Here is a 15,231-nt window from a genome sequence, read left to right as displayed (position 1 = left end):
CAAAGAATTGAGAAAAAAACTCAGATTTTATTTCAATGATAAAAAATTTGCATTTACTTGTAACTGTTGTTTTCTATTACACTTTAAAGAAGGAAATAAATAAATAAATATCATCTTTATCCTGTTTGAAGACCATATATACCTCATTGTCTAAATTTTCTTTCTTGAAATCTTATTGCATTTTTCTTTTCAACATTCTGAAAAAAAACTTGTCTTTAATTTTTAGAAAATATTGCAATGGTTTATTTTACAAAGGAAGAAATTGACATTATTGTGGTTGGAGCTGGACCATTCGGTATAGCTATATCAGCCTGTTTAAACAAACTAGGCATAAACAATCTTGTTTTAGAAAAACAACATTGTTGTGCTTATTTGTGGAAGAAAAAGACTTACCATAGACTTCATTTGCATCTATCAAAGGACTTTTGTTCATTACCGTTTATGCCAAATGAAACTTTATCACCTAAGTGTATGCCGAAAAAAAAACTTATTCAATACTTAGATGAGTATGTTGAGCATTTCAACATCAAGCCAAAATTTTAAACTTGTGTTGAAACGGCCTTTTACAACAGTAGGGAAAAGAAATGGAATGTCAAATCAAGAAATTCGACTAGCGGAGAAATTGAAATATATGCTAGTGATTTGTTGATTTGGCTACTGGAGAAAATAACGAAGGTTATATTCTTAAAATGATAGGAATAGAAAATTTCAAAGGCGAAATAATCCATTCAAGTGATTATAGATCTGTTGAAAAATATAAGGATAAAAAGGTATTGGTCGTTAGATCAGGAAATTCTGGAATGGAAATAGGTTTTGATATTTCAAATTATGAAAGTCACACAACAATTATTGTTAGAAGTCCAGTAAGTCTATCTAGCTCTTTATGCCATATATTTACTTTTATCGTTATTTGTTTGCATGTGAGTAGGTTTGTGTTTGTTATAGAAATTATTAAATGGTGGTGTTCGATCATTTTAGTTGTACATCAACTATTTTACTTGGTACCTGTTATTTTTTACTAGCAATTGTAATGTTGTAACGCGATTCATCAAGATATTGTGTATGGGTTTCTTGATCATCAACAACAGGTCTTACCCTTATGTTAAAGGGCCGGATTATGAACATGATTTCTCATGATTTTCATTCAACTTTATTGACCATCCATCTAGACATATATACCCCTATGGTATTTATTATCTAAAAAAATATTTTTGAATTAGCTTCATCTCCCTTAATTTCCACCGATTCGTCACTTGTGTTAAATTTCACAAACATACTCTCCAAGAATTATACAAAATTGCAAAAAACAACTTCAATTCTGAATTCAAAGTTGATTTAATTAAATCGGTTGTTCTTTAAAAAGGTAATACTGGTTGACTAAAAAGTGATTGAAGAATATGGAGTTGGATTATGGTAAATACAAAAATTGGGGATAGATATTTGAATATCCTAAAAACATTGAAAGATCTCATTACTCCATTTCTAAATCGAACAAAATTAAAAAATTTAAATCTAGGTCTCATCGGGTATCTTATATCGTGAGAAAAAGAAGAGTAGGATTTGGAGAGGTGACAAGTTGTTTAGTATAAGTATAAAAAACTCATTTATATTTTTACTCTAAGGAGATGAATTTGAAGAAAATGAACTAGTGTTTCTTTTTCTTCTAAGTAGAATTTTGATTTTTGCTAAGTTTGTCTTATTAACAATTTTATACATCGTCATTTCACATGTTGCATAGATTACATAATTTACTTTTTAAGAATTTGAATCTTATAATTTTGAAGAAACTTGTCTATATATATTAGTTAGATGACTTGATAATGATAGTACAAAAAATTATTTGCACTAACTATATATGAAACATAGATTTCTCTTTTAATATAATCTTTCGTGCATTACTCATATATATTTCTTTCTTTAGAATCCTTGCTAATTCCAGTTACCAATTTTGAATACTACAAGTTATATATAATTATGTCATAATTGATCTGATTTTATACTTCTTTTTTAATATATCCTCAAAATATGAAACTTACACCAGCAAATATCTACATTATAGTTCATAATGTTCTCCCAAAGTGCTATAACTTTTCTATATTAAGATTATGCAAGTTTTTCACATGCACAATCAATTATATTTTTGATAAATATGGTTGTTAAATCTAAAAGCCTTAATATATTTTATCCTAATGTTTTCGCTGATTCATGTTCTAACAAGGGAGATGGTGTATACTGCAATGTAGTTGCTAAAATACTTACCAATATCTTTGGTTGATACTGTAATTGCAAAGTACGCAAAGTTTAAATGTGGAAATTTAGCACATTTATGAATACCACAACCCGAAGAAGGCCCATTTTCTGTTAAAATATCAAAAGGTAGATCCCCATTAATTGATGTTGGTGCCATTGACAAGATTAAACTTGGACAGATTAAGGTATGATACTATCTTTATTTTATTTCATTCTATTTTAAGAAATATTATGTGAAAAACAGATCGCTTTAGTTTTTTCGAGGGTTTTGGTCTGATAGTAAAAGTACAACATGTGATGTATGGTTAGGTGCATATCACGAGTTCAAATTTGATTACTACCAAGAACCTAGCTAGTAGTAGTATTTAATGAAAAGAATAAAAATACATGGTCATTATCAAGGGCAACCGTTGAACTGTTATAGTTACGAAATTGGTAGAATTTAGTAATTTTGGCTAATAAAGTATATTTGTGTAACAATTTCATCTAATAAGCATTAATAATCTATTATAAAAAAGGAAATAACACTTGGTTTTTTTGTGAAATATATTTTGGTCAATTGATTATTAGGTACTTCCTGGAATATTAGAAATAAAGGAACATACAGTAGTGTTTGACAATGAAGATGAACATCAATTTGATGCAATAATTTTTGCTACTGGATACAAGAATAATGCTACCAAATGGCTAAAGGTATGTTTTAAAAATTATCACTCTGTTCTTTTTTTTAATTCTAAATTTGAGTCTTGAAATTTTCCACTTGCGTGTAAATATTGTTTGCGGATAAGTTTTTCTTGATAAGTTTTCCTAATTGCTAATTTGACTTACTATTAATTTTACCATCATTGCCTCAAATAATGTACAATTTTCTTTCTTTTGTATGCATGATTATAGCTCAATATTCCTTGAAGATGGCACATTGATAAATTGGAAAGGAGAGAATGGGCTATATTGTGCTAGATTTTCAAAATAAGGGATTGCTGGTATTTCAATGGATGCTAGAGCTATTGCCGATGATATTAAGATTGTTAGAGAAGACAAAATTTATATTTTTATTATTACTATTTTAACAAACTATGTTGTTAAAAAAAAATTCTAAACCCTACGTGAATGGAAGATGTTTTCTGCACCGGGCTTCACTAATAAAGTTCAGGTAGAACTTAAAAACATTATTTCTTTTAGTATGTTTTTTATTGGAATCAAGTTTCTACTGTCATAGAAATTTGGTGAAACTTTTCTGATTAATTGAATTTCTTTGGTTGATTTTTTTTTTCTTTATAATGATGGTGTGGGGTTGAGATCGCACACATTACGACAATTATATCAAACATTTGCTATCTCTTGCCAGCACAAGTATCGAATAACTCTACACATCAAATTGGGTAACTTTTATTTGAGACATTTATTAACAACGTGAATGAAATCTACTATGTCCTCTGTTTTTCATAGTAAAGTAGATCGAGAGAGAGAAAATTGGCTTATTGAGAATCTTATTTTCCTTCAATTCCTTGATGTTCAAAAGATACATAAAATTAAATGTGCATTGAGCAATTCACATTCCATGTTTCTAAGGTAATAACTAGGTCGATCTGTACAAAAATTCCTAATGAAGCATTACGAGAATAAGAGGATGACGATGGGTACGTTACCGAGCTCATAAGAAATACTCCCTGCATCATAGCAAGAATGTAAAAGTTGTTGCAGATGATTCAACTAGATACACACAACCTACTTAATCAAGAACCAAATGGTTAATTTAGCTTCCTCCTAAACCTCATGTCTGCAACTTTGACCACTTAGCCTTAGGTGCATACTTATTGTTGTGCTTTCTTTTGGGCTAAATTTTTGTGTCTAATTTTCCTAACCACTAAGAAGAAGAAGTTTCTCCCCCGGGTTTCATCTGATCTTTTCCATTTTGTCTAGATAGAGTCTGGTGGTACATTGTCCCCATTTGACTATCCCCAATTCGCTAAAGATGCTTTTCCCCAACCTTTGTAGACCATTTTCCTTTTGACCAAGGAGAGTCGCGTGGTCCACCATCCTCCTTAGGTTGTCCCCAACTCGCTGCACGTACTCCTTCCCAACCTTCAGTAGACCATAATCCTTTTGACTATCCACAATTCACTAAAGTTAATCCTTCCCAACCTTCGATAGACGAATTTATTTTTTTCGTGATAGGTTCAGAAGGTATAACTGACTGAATTCCTTTCTGGCTTTCTTTACTTTGATCCGACTTCTTGATATCTCTACAAGGAAGAGTGGTTGTATTTCCATCTTTTATATTGTTCCTTGTCTCAGAACCGACTTGAAAGAGGGTAGCACGTCCAAACAGCTAAAATTTTAATGTGGGTATTTCAACAAGTCCATCCATAAAACCAGAAATCTATTCAATAGTAAGTTGGATACACTTGTATATGTGTTTCACTTCTGCTTTCCCAACAACCCTTGCTGTATTTTGAGGCCGATCAGTGAAATTCTCAACCTATAAAGATCACGGTAATCCATTAATACAACAATTCAAAGATTACTTAGTACAACAAACATCAATAAGTGAAAGATAACTATACTGATGCAGCAAACTTTGGAGTCCCATGTTTTAGATAGCCAAGATTCTTCATAGGTACTTCCACATAGTTCTTTTGACCACAGCTTCTCAACCGACTATAACTTCAATGAAATGAGACCATAATGAGCCAGAAAACTGGATGTTTCCAGGGACTGAAAGTCTCTTTAAGATGAGGCCAGATTTACTAGATTCACAGTACCTTGACTAACAACGTAATTAGCAACTCAGCCACCGACTCTTTCTTTCTCTTCCCATAGACCACCACATCTGGATCAGTGCCATCTAGAACATTTACCAGTCAAGAAATATTACCGAGCTACTCGAAACAAAAACTCTCATGAAAAAACTAAAGCAAAGAGAAAAGTGTCAAAACTCAAACAAGGAAACAAATGCTAAAACCAGAACTGCCAAGTTATGTATAAGAAAAAAGAATTATGAGTATGTATCACTGAATTTACAGCCTCAAAAATTAAAGATTTTTCATACATATCCAGTTCTGATGCTCATTATATATTTCTTCAGAAGAAGTATTTCTATCATAATCATGGAATATTTATTTTCTACTGGAGTATGTCACAACACTCTGTACTGATACTAAAATTAGTATATCCCTTCCAAAAGGCGTTCGATAACTGAAAAAGTAAAGGTTCATAGTTACCTTCTAATATGGCAGAAAATGGCGGTAGTATTGGTGGATTTCGTGTATGTTAAGTTCACATGACCCCAAGTGAAAAAGAAAAAAAAACAGTTTATTAACTAAACAACTACATTAATAGCCCTCTAGAAACAAAATATACACATACAAAACAAAGAAGCAAAAAGTCATTCAAAAACATTGAAAGTCATTCTGAATAAGCTAAGGCCAAGAGAGGGGATATTCAGTTGAAGTTAATAGGCTATGGCCTTCCTAAAATGCATGGTATTTTGTTTTTTCTATGAAAAAAATGGTCAAATACACCAACAAGAAGTTTAGAAGAGTAACACCGTTGTCCGCTTGTACAAGAAGTGGCTTTACAAAAGGTGCACCAAACCATCCTTTTCTTTCTCCTTTTTTCTTTGGATAAGGCCAAATAAATTTCATTAAATAATACCAAAAAGGTACTGCAAGTCTGCAAAAGGACAAAAAGTAAATTTCTCTTACTTTTGGTGTTTAATAAGTTGAAGCAATACAAACTTTGTGTTGTAAGAATACTGTAACAAATTGGGCATTTTATTGTGCTTACAATTGCCTCCTTAGAGGATACTACTGATAGCATATTATGCACATTTCACTAGAACAAAAGAAGAAGAAAAAGGTGCCAGTTTTTCGTAGAACAATCAGCAGGTTTCTTTCAAGTTTCACACCGAACTCGAAGGATTTCTCCGTGGATTTCGTCCCCAGGTATGTGGGATTTCACTAGTGGATTTCTTTCACTCATTGGGTCACTAGAATACATTCATATTCTTGATTCCGTTCATATTGTTAAGACTTAGGGTTTCCAGAACTTCAGATAATTGTTGTGATTTAGCTGTTAGAGTAATCCTAATCAGAATATTAGGTTTTCCTAACCATGTTGCTTAATTTTAGCATGAAATTCAGAGCCCTAGTTGTGTAGATTCATTTAGTTTATGAATTAAACTTGCTACTTCAATTTATATAGATATACATACATCAATTTTCAAATGTTTAATTATGAGTCCTTAATGTTGCATTTTTAGTTATCATGTCAGAATCTTGAGCTATCCAGTTTATTTCAGTTGTGTTGTATTGTACACATTCTAGTCGGCAGTAGGCTTAATATCGAGTTGGACTAGGGTCAATCACCCTTATAGTCCTAGAACTACGTTCCCCCGTAGGTTAAGTCCCCTCTGTGGGCATTATATTTAGTGATAATGCCAATCATGCCTTTATACCCCGACCAAGGTATATTGGGCCTTCTCGATGTGGCGTATAAATCGGACTCCCCATTTAGCTCATGTGGTTTTATGTCGGTTAAAAGTAGCTCTCACAGTTAGATTCAAGTGCATTGACCAGGTTACCAGTTATATTTCAGTATTCAGTTTCAGTATGTTATGAACTTGGTCATTGCATTCAGTTTAGTTCATGTTTAGTATGTTCAGTATATTCTTCATATTCATCTTATATCATTGATCAATATCCTTTATTCAGTTGTGTATATATTGTTCAGTTTTATCCTATCTTGCATGCTCAGTACCTTTCAATTCCTGACGCATATTCTGCGCAACATCTGCTCGTGATGTAGGTTCAGGCCCACAACATTCAGATTGCGTGTAGATCGGTTCCCGATCCATACTCAACATTATCAGCGGTAATTCCTCATTCTCCGAAGACGATAAACATGTTTTCTTTTACTTTCAGTCTTTCAGTTTCAGTTTTGCTAGAGTTAGCTGGGGCATATTCCACTATCTCTAGTTAGTTAGAGGCTTTTATTCAGACATAGTTAGATTACGTTTTGGTTTTGAGTTTCATCTTCCAGTTGTTATTAAACTCACACTCTTTTATATTCAGACTTAGATTGGGTATTTCCCCATCATTGTAGTTTATCTCATGACTTAAGGCTTCCGCACAATATTTCTTATTTTAGTTTATCTTAGTATGCTATGATATGCCAGCTCAGGGTTAGCTTGGAGTCTCTCGTGATCCTAAGTCTCGTGTTTACATGAAAGGGGTAGCCTCGGGGCATGACATATGTCATTTCCGTTAGAAAAATAGCTCACATGAATGACATTGATGACACTTTTCTCAAAATTCTATGGTATATTTAAGCTTTTTTTCATATTTAATATATCAGAAAATCATCTTTCTTTATAATTCTAATTTTTTTAACAAAAAAAAAAAATTTCTAATATAAATTAATTAATATAATTTAATTATTTGAGTGCTTATATGAAAATCTAAGACACAGATAAAAAGACGAAAAAAAATATACTTTGAATTTGGTCGGTCAATAAACTTCAGTCAAATTCAATTTAATTTTTGTAATTTGTCTCTTTTTGAAACTGCTAAATTTAATTATAGAAAAATGAACATGACACGTTTTGCTTAAGCTAAAGATAACATTCAATTAAATGTTTTCACATCTACCAAAGAAATGAGAAAAAACTTAGATTTTGTTTCAATAGTAAAAAAATTAGCATTTACTTGTAACTGTTGTTTTCTATTACACTTTAAAAGAGGAAAAAAATTATAAATATCATTTTTATCCTGTTTGAAGACCATATATACATACCTCATAGTCTAAATTTCGTTTCTCTAAATCTTAATGCAATTTTACTTTTCAAAATTCTGAAAACAAAAATTCTCTATAATTTTCCAAAATTTTTGCAATGGCTAATTTCACAAGGAAGAAATTGACATTATTGTGGTTGGAGCTGGACCATCTGGTATAGTTATATCAGCCTGTTTAAACAAATTGGGGATAAACAATGTTGTTTTAGAAAATACAAGATTGTTGTGCTTATTTGTGGAAGAAAAAGACATATTATAGACTTCATTTGCATCTATCAAAGGACTTTTGTTCATTGTCGTTTATGCCACATGCAACTTCATCACTTTAGTATATGCCGAAAAAATAATTTATTCAATACTTAGATCAGCATGTTGAGCATTTCAACATCAAGCCAAAATTTCAAACTTGTGTCGAATCGTCCTTTTACAAACTTGGGGAAATGAAATGGAATGTCAAATCAAGAAATTTGACTAGCAGATAAATTGAAATGTATGCTAGTGATTTCTTGATTTTGGATTATAAGGAACTGGTTCTGTCGTTTTAGAGAAGCCAACGGGGGTAAATTTGGGGCCGAAAAACTCTTTCGTAGTATTTGGATTTTCCCAACATTGTCCAGATTTGGATGAAATTGTAGTCTTTAAGGTGTAAGAAAATCCTGTAACAATCTGGTGATTTATTTTTTATTAAGATTACATGGGTTGATAGATAACTTGTTAAGAAATCCTTACGACTTTACCGAATTGAATTCGGGCGAGTAGAGCTCTCGAAATCGACCTTAGCGTAAATGTATTTTTTGAGCATCGTTGTTTAGAGCTCTGTTGTGAAATGGGGATTTTGGAAATCGTTGAATAGCTCACTGGTTCGTGCAAGCCGCTCTAGCGGTGCTTTTGGTCGGTCTGGCGGGGCGGCTACAACGGGGTGAGGGCAACTATGGCGGGTTCGACGTGACTTAAAGTCATAAAAAAACCCCTAAACGACCTTATTTTGCACTTTTCAATTTTTAGAGCTAACGAATGAACCCCAGGTGACTCCTAACATTTTTCCACCATTCTTGAGTGAAAAGGTAAGCTTGTCACTCCCCAAATCCGTTTTTGAATCCGTAGAACGTAATAGAATGGACAATTAATGATGGGGGAGGGTTTTGATCTAGATTATATGGTGGAAAGAACCCTATTTTTGATGCTTGGAATCATGGGTATGATCTAGGGTTGTTAGAATTGTTAGTAATCCAGGTAATTAGTGATTGTTTATTGATTCCCGTGTTATTATGATTGTTTGTAGACCAAGAACAAGCGGAACGAATCCAGAAAGGGAAGGATCAAGTTTCTTATGGTTTCAAGCTTGTTTCAAGCTTGTTTCAAGGTAGGTGATGGTTGTGATTCTATGATTGTGTGATGTATGTTTGTTCTTGCTTCATTATGATACTTGCATGTATATGAATGTTGCATTATTGATCATACTTCTTGTAAATGAGATAGATGAATGATAAATAGCATGAATCATCACTTAATTGTATGATCTTGAGGATATACTTGTGATTGTATTTGTCGCATGTTGAATGGATTGGTTGCCACGTTTTGGCATAACTCACTTGGATTGGTTGCCACGTTCCAGCATAATTATAGGATCGGTTACCACGTTCTGGCATAATCATTTGATCGGGTACAGTGTACTGGTATGCTAACTGTTTGGGTTGGGTTCCATGAGAGGACCAATTACTTGTTATAATTGTGTATATTGTTGAGCATGTGATAATCAATATTATATATGTTCGGTAATTTGCATGTTTATAATGTTTTGTTGACTTGCTTATGTTACACTTAGTGGATAGCCGCGTGATCCTACCAGTACACTGTGGTTGTGTACTGATACTGCACTTGCTTTTATTTTTGTTGAGTACATGACATCCTCAAGTGGCTACTGACATACCTTGCTAAGAAGATCAGTGATCATCGTTCGAATTCAAGGGTGAGCCAATTCTTCCGGGCTGCCATCAGTTCTCCTTTTGTTTATGTCCACATTTCGGACTTAGAAAGTTCTACTAGTTATTTGTGCATTAGTTGGGGATGTATCCCTTCTTGTTTAGCCTTGGTTCATTATTAGATGTTTTGATACATTGACTTTCAGGTTCTAGGAATTACTTCCACAATGTTAGTTTATTATTGTTAGACTTTAGTTAGAGTTTATGGGAACTCCATTTATTTCCTTAGTATTTAACTTGCTTCCGTAAATTAAATGCCTTAGTTTATGTTTAGTTGCTTGGTTTGGACTGTAGTAGTGGTTCTCCCACCGGAGTGTTAGTGTGGGTGCCAAACACGATGGTTTGGGTCGTGACATGGCTACTGGAGAAAATAACGAAGGTTATATTCCAAAAATAATAGGAATAGAAAATTTCAAAGGTGAAATAATCCATTCAAGTAATTATAGATCTGGTGAAAAATATATGGATAAAAAGGTACTGATCATTGGATCAGGAAATTCTGGGATGGAAATAGCTTTTGATATTTCAAATTATGAAAGTCGCACATCAATTGTTATTAGAAGTCCAGTAAGTCTCTCTATCTCTTTATGCCTTATCTTTATTTTTATCGTTATTTGTTTGCATGTGAGTAGGTTTGTGTTTGTTATAAAAAAAATTAAATGGTAGTGTTCGATCAATTTAGTTGTACATCAACTATTTTACATGGTACCTGTTACTTTTTGCTTGCATTTGTAATGTTTTAAATCGATTCAATTGGGTATGAGTTTCTTGACCATCAACACCAGGTCATACCCTTATGTGAAATGGCCTGAATATGAACTTGATTTCTCATGATTTTCATTCTACTTTATTTACCATCCATACATTCATCCATACCCTTGTGGTATTTCTTATCTAAAAAATTATTTTTTAATTAGCTTCACCTCCAATAACTTCCACCGATTCGTCATTTGTATTAAATTTCACAAACATACTCTCCAAGCACTACACAATATTGCAAAAACAACCTCGATTCTGAATTCAAAATTGATTTAATAAAATCAGTTGTTCTTTAAAAAGGGAATACTTGTTGACTAGAAAGTGATTAAGGAATATGGTGTTGGATTATTGTAAATACAAAAATTTGGGATAGATATTTAAATATCCTAAAATCATAGAAATATCTCATTACTCCATTTCTAAATCGCATAAAATTAATTTTTTTAAATTCTAGTCTCATCTGGTATCTTATATTGTGAGAAAAAGAAGAGTAGGATTTGGAGAGGTGACAAGTTGTTTAGTAAAAGTATAAACAACTCAGACAGTTTTTACTTTCAAGAACTGAATTCGAAGAAACAGAACTAGGGTTTCTTTTTTCTTATAAGTAGAATCTTTATTTTTTTGCTAAGTTTGTCTTATTAACAATTTTATACATCGTCATTTCACATGTTGCACAGATAACATATTTTACTTTTTAAGAATTTGAATCTCATAATTTTAAAGAAACTTGTTTATATCAGTTAGATGACTTGAGAAATGATAGTACAAAAAATAATTTGCACTAACTGTATATGAAACTTAAATTTCTCTTTAAATATAATCTTCCGTGCATTACTTATATATATTTCGTTTCTAAAACCATTGCTAATTCCAGTTACCAATTTAATCTATGTCTTTAAATACTACAAGTTATATACCATTACGTAATAATTGATTTGATTTTGTACTTCTTTTTTAATATATAGTCAAAATATGAAACTTACACTAGTAAATATGTACATTATAGTTCATGATGTTCTCCCAAAGTGCTATAACTTTTCTATTGTTAGATTATGCAAGTTTTTCGCATGCACAATCAATTATATTTTTGATAAATATGTTTGTTAATTCTAAAAGTTTTAATATATTTTGTCCTAATGTTTTTGCAGATTCTTGTCCTAACAAGGGAGATGGTGTATACTTCAATGTTGTTGCTAAAATATTTACCAATATCTTTGGTTGATACTGTAATTGCAAAGTATGGAAAATTCAAGTTTGGAAATTTAGAAGAATTAGGAATACCACAACCAGAAGAAGGTCCATTTTCTGTTAGAGTATCGAAAGGTAGGTCCGCAGTAATTGATGTTGGTGCCATTGACAAGATTAAATTTGAACAGATTAATGTATAATAGTATCTTTATTTTATTTCATTTTATTTTGAGAAATATTATGTGAAAAATAGATCGCTTTAGTTTTTCCGAGGGTTTTGGTCTTATAGTAAAAGTACAACATGTGGTGTATGGTTAGGCGTACATCACGAGTTCAAATTTGATAACTACCAAGAAACTAGTAGTAGTATTTAATGAAGAAGAATAAAAATACATGTTCATTATCATGCGCATTAGTTGAACTATTATAGTAACAGAATCGGAAGAATTTAGGGACTTTGGCTAATACAGTATATTTTGTGTAAATAGTTCATCCAATATGCATTGATAATCTATTATAAAAAAAGAAAATAACGCTTGGTTTTTTTTTATGAAAAAACTTTTGGTCAATTGATTATTTGGTACTTCCTGGAATATCATAAATAAAGGATCATACAGTAGTGTTTGACAATGGAGATGAACATCAATTTGATGCAATCATTTTTGCTACTGGATACAAGAATATTGCTATCAAATGGCTAAAGGTACGTAATGCAAATTATCACTATGTTCTTTTTTTTTTTAATTCTAAATTTGAGTCTTGAAATTTTCGACTTTCCTATAAATATCGTGTGCAGATAAGTTTTTCTCAATAAGTTTTCCTAGTTACTAATTTAACTAACTATTAATTTTACCATCATTGTCTTAAATAATCTACAATTTTTTTTCTTTTGTACGCAGGATTATAGCTCAATATTCCTTGAAGATGGCACATTGATAAATTGGAAAGGAGAGAATGGGCTATACTGTGCTGGATTTTCAAAAATTGGGTTGCTGGTATTTCAATGGATGCTAGAGCTATTGCCGATGATATTAAGACTGTTAGAGGAGACAATTTAGGTTATTATTATTATTATATCAGACTATGTTGTTAAATAAATTGTCTAAACCTTGCATGAGTGCAGGATGCTTTCTACACCGGATTTTACTTGTTAAGTTTATCTAGAACTTAAAAACATTGTTTCTTTTAGTATGTTTTTTATTGGAATCATGTTTCTATTGTCATAGAAATTTGATGAAACTTTTCTGATTGATTATCTTTCTTTGTTGATATTTTTCATTCTTATAATGATGGTGTGGGGTTCATATCGTACACATTTCGACTATTATATCAAACATTTGCTATCTCTTGCCAGCACAAGTATCGAATAATTCTAGACATCAAATCAGGTAACTTTTATTTGAGACATTTATTAACAATGTGAATGATATCTACTATGTCCTCTATTTTTCATAGTAAAGTAGATCGAGAGAGAGAGACATACAGAGAGAATTGGCATCTTGAGAATCTATTTTTCCTTCAATTCCTTGAGGTTTATAAGGTACATAAAATTAAATGTACATTGAGCAGTTAACATTCCATCTTGCTAAGGTCATTGCTAGGTCGATCTGTAAAAAATGTCCTAACGAACCATTATAAAAATAAGAGGATGACGACAGGTACGTTACCTAGCTCATAATAAATACTCCCTATGTCCTCGCAAGCATGTAAAAGTTGTTGCAGATGATTCAACTTGATATGCACAACTTACTTAATCCAGAACCAAATGGTTAATTTAGGTTCCTCTCAAACATCATGTCTACATTTTTGACCACTTAGCCTTAGGTTCATTCTTATTGTTGTGCTTTCTTTTGGGCCAACTTTTTGTGTCTAATTTTCCCAACCACTAAGAAGAAGAAGTTCCTCCCCGGGTTTTATCTGATCTATTCCTTTTTGTCGAGATAGAGTCTGGTGGTACATAGTCCCCATTTGATTGTTCCCAATTCACTAAAGATGTTTTTCCCCAACCTTTGGTAGACCATTTTCCTTTTGACCAAGGAGAGTCGAGTGGTCCACCATCCTCCTTAGGTTGTCCCCAACTCGTTGAACATACTCCTTCCCAACCTCAGTAGGCCATTTTCCTTTTGACTGTCCATAGCTCTTTGAAGTTAATCCTTACCAACCTTCGATAGACAATTCTCTTTTTGTCGTGATAGGTTCAGAAAGTATAGCTGACTGAATTCCTTTCTGGCTTTCTTTACTTTGTTCAGGATTCTTGATATCTCTACAAGCAAGAGTGGTTGTATTCCCATCTTCTATATTTTTCTTGTCTTGAAAGGGGTTAGCACGTCCAAACAACATAATTTTTAATGTGGGTATTTCAACAAGTCCATCCATAAAAGCAGAAGTGTATTCGCTAGTACGCTGGATACATTTGTATATGTGTTTCACTTCTGCTTTCCTGACAATCCATGTAGCATTTTGAGACCGATCAGTGAAATTCTCAACCCATAAAAATCACGATAATTCATTAATACATCACTTCAAAGATTACTTAGTAGAAAGGATATCAATAAGTGAAAGATAACTACACTGATGCAACAAACTTTGGAGTCCTTTGTTTTAGATAGCCAAGACGCTTCATAGGTACTTTCACATAGACCTTTCGCCCATAGCTTCTCAACCGAGAATAACTGCAATGAAATGAGACCATAATGAGTTAGAAAACTGGATGTTTGCCGGGGACTAGGAGTCTCTTTAAGACTGGATATACTGGATTTACAATACCTTGACTAACAGTGTCACTGGCAACTCAGCCACCGACTCTTCCTTTCTCTTCCCATAGTTCACAAAATTATGCAATGACTTTGCTACCGCATCTGGATCACTGCCATCTAGAACGTTTACAAGCAAGAAATATTACTGAGCTACTCAAAACAAAAACTCTCATGAAAAAACTAAACCAAAGAGAAAAGTGCCAAAACTCAAACAAGGAAACAAGTGCTAAAACCAGAACTTCATTTATAGCATCACAAATGAAAGATTTTTCATACATGTCCAGTTCTGATGCTTAGGGTCCTATATATTTCTTCAGAAGAAGTAATTCTATCATGATCTTGATTCCTGGGAATTTTTCTATTCTACTATAGTACTTCACAACACTCTGTAGTGATACTTAAATTATTACATCCCTTCCAAAAGGCGTTCGATAACTGAAAAAGTAAAGGTTCATAGTTACCTTCTAATATGGCAGAAAATGGCGGCAGTATTGGAGGATT

The 15,231-nt window shown here is 32.4% G+C and overlaps 3 pseudogenes; 2 read left to right on the top strand and 1 right to left on the bottom strand.

Annotated features, from left to right (window-relative positions):
• The first annotated feature begins 237 nt into the window (after window positions 1-237).
• On the top strand, window positions 238-3,349 carry LOC125809918 (probable indole-3-pyruvate monooxygenase YUCCA10; annotated as a pseudogene).
• A 2,133-nt stretch (window positions 3,350-5,482) lies between these two features.
• Window positions 5,483-13,067, top strand: LOC125809917 (probable indole-3-pyruvate monooxygenase YUCCA10; annotated as a pseudogene).
• A 792-nt stretch (window positions 13,068-13,859) lies between these two features.
• LOC125809916 (uncharacterized) lies at window positions 13,860-15,231 on the bottom strand (annotated as a pseudogene).

The sequence above is a fragment of the Solanum verrucosum genome, unplaced genomic scaffold (assembly GCF_900185275.1).
Source record: "Solanum verrucosum unplaced genomic scaffold, falcon-dt-bn FXZP01000257.1, whole genome shotgun sequence".
NCBI lineage: Eukaryota > Viridiplantae > Streptophyta > Magnoliopsida > Solanales > Solanaceae > Solanum > Solanum verrucosum.
The sequence above is the reverse complement of the archived record's forward strand: the minus strand, read 5'-3'. Positions and strand labels throughout refer to the sequence as shown.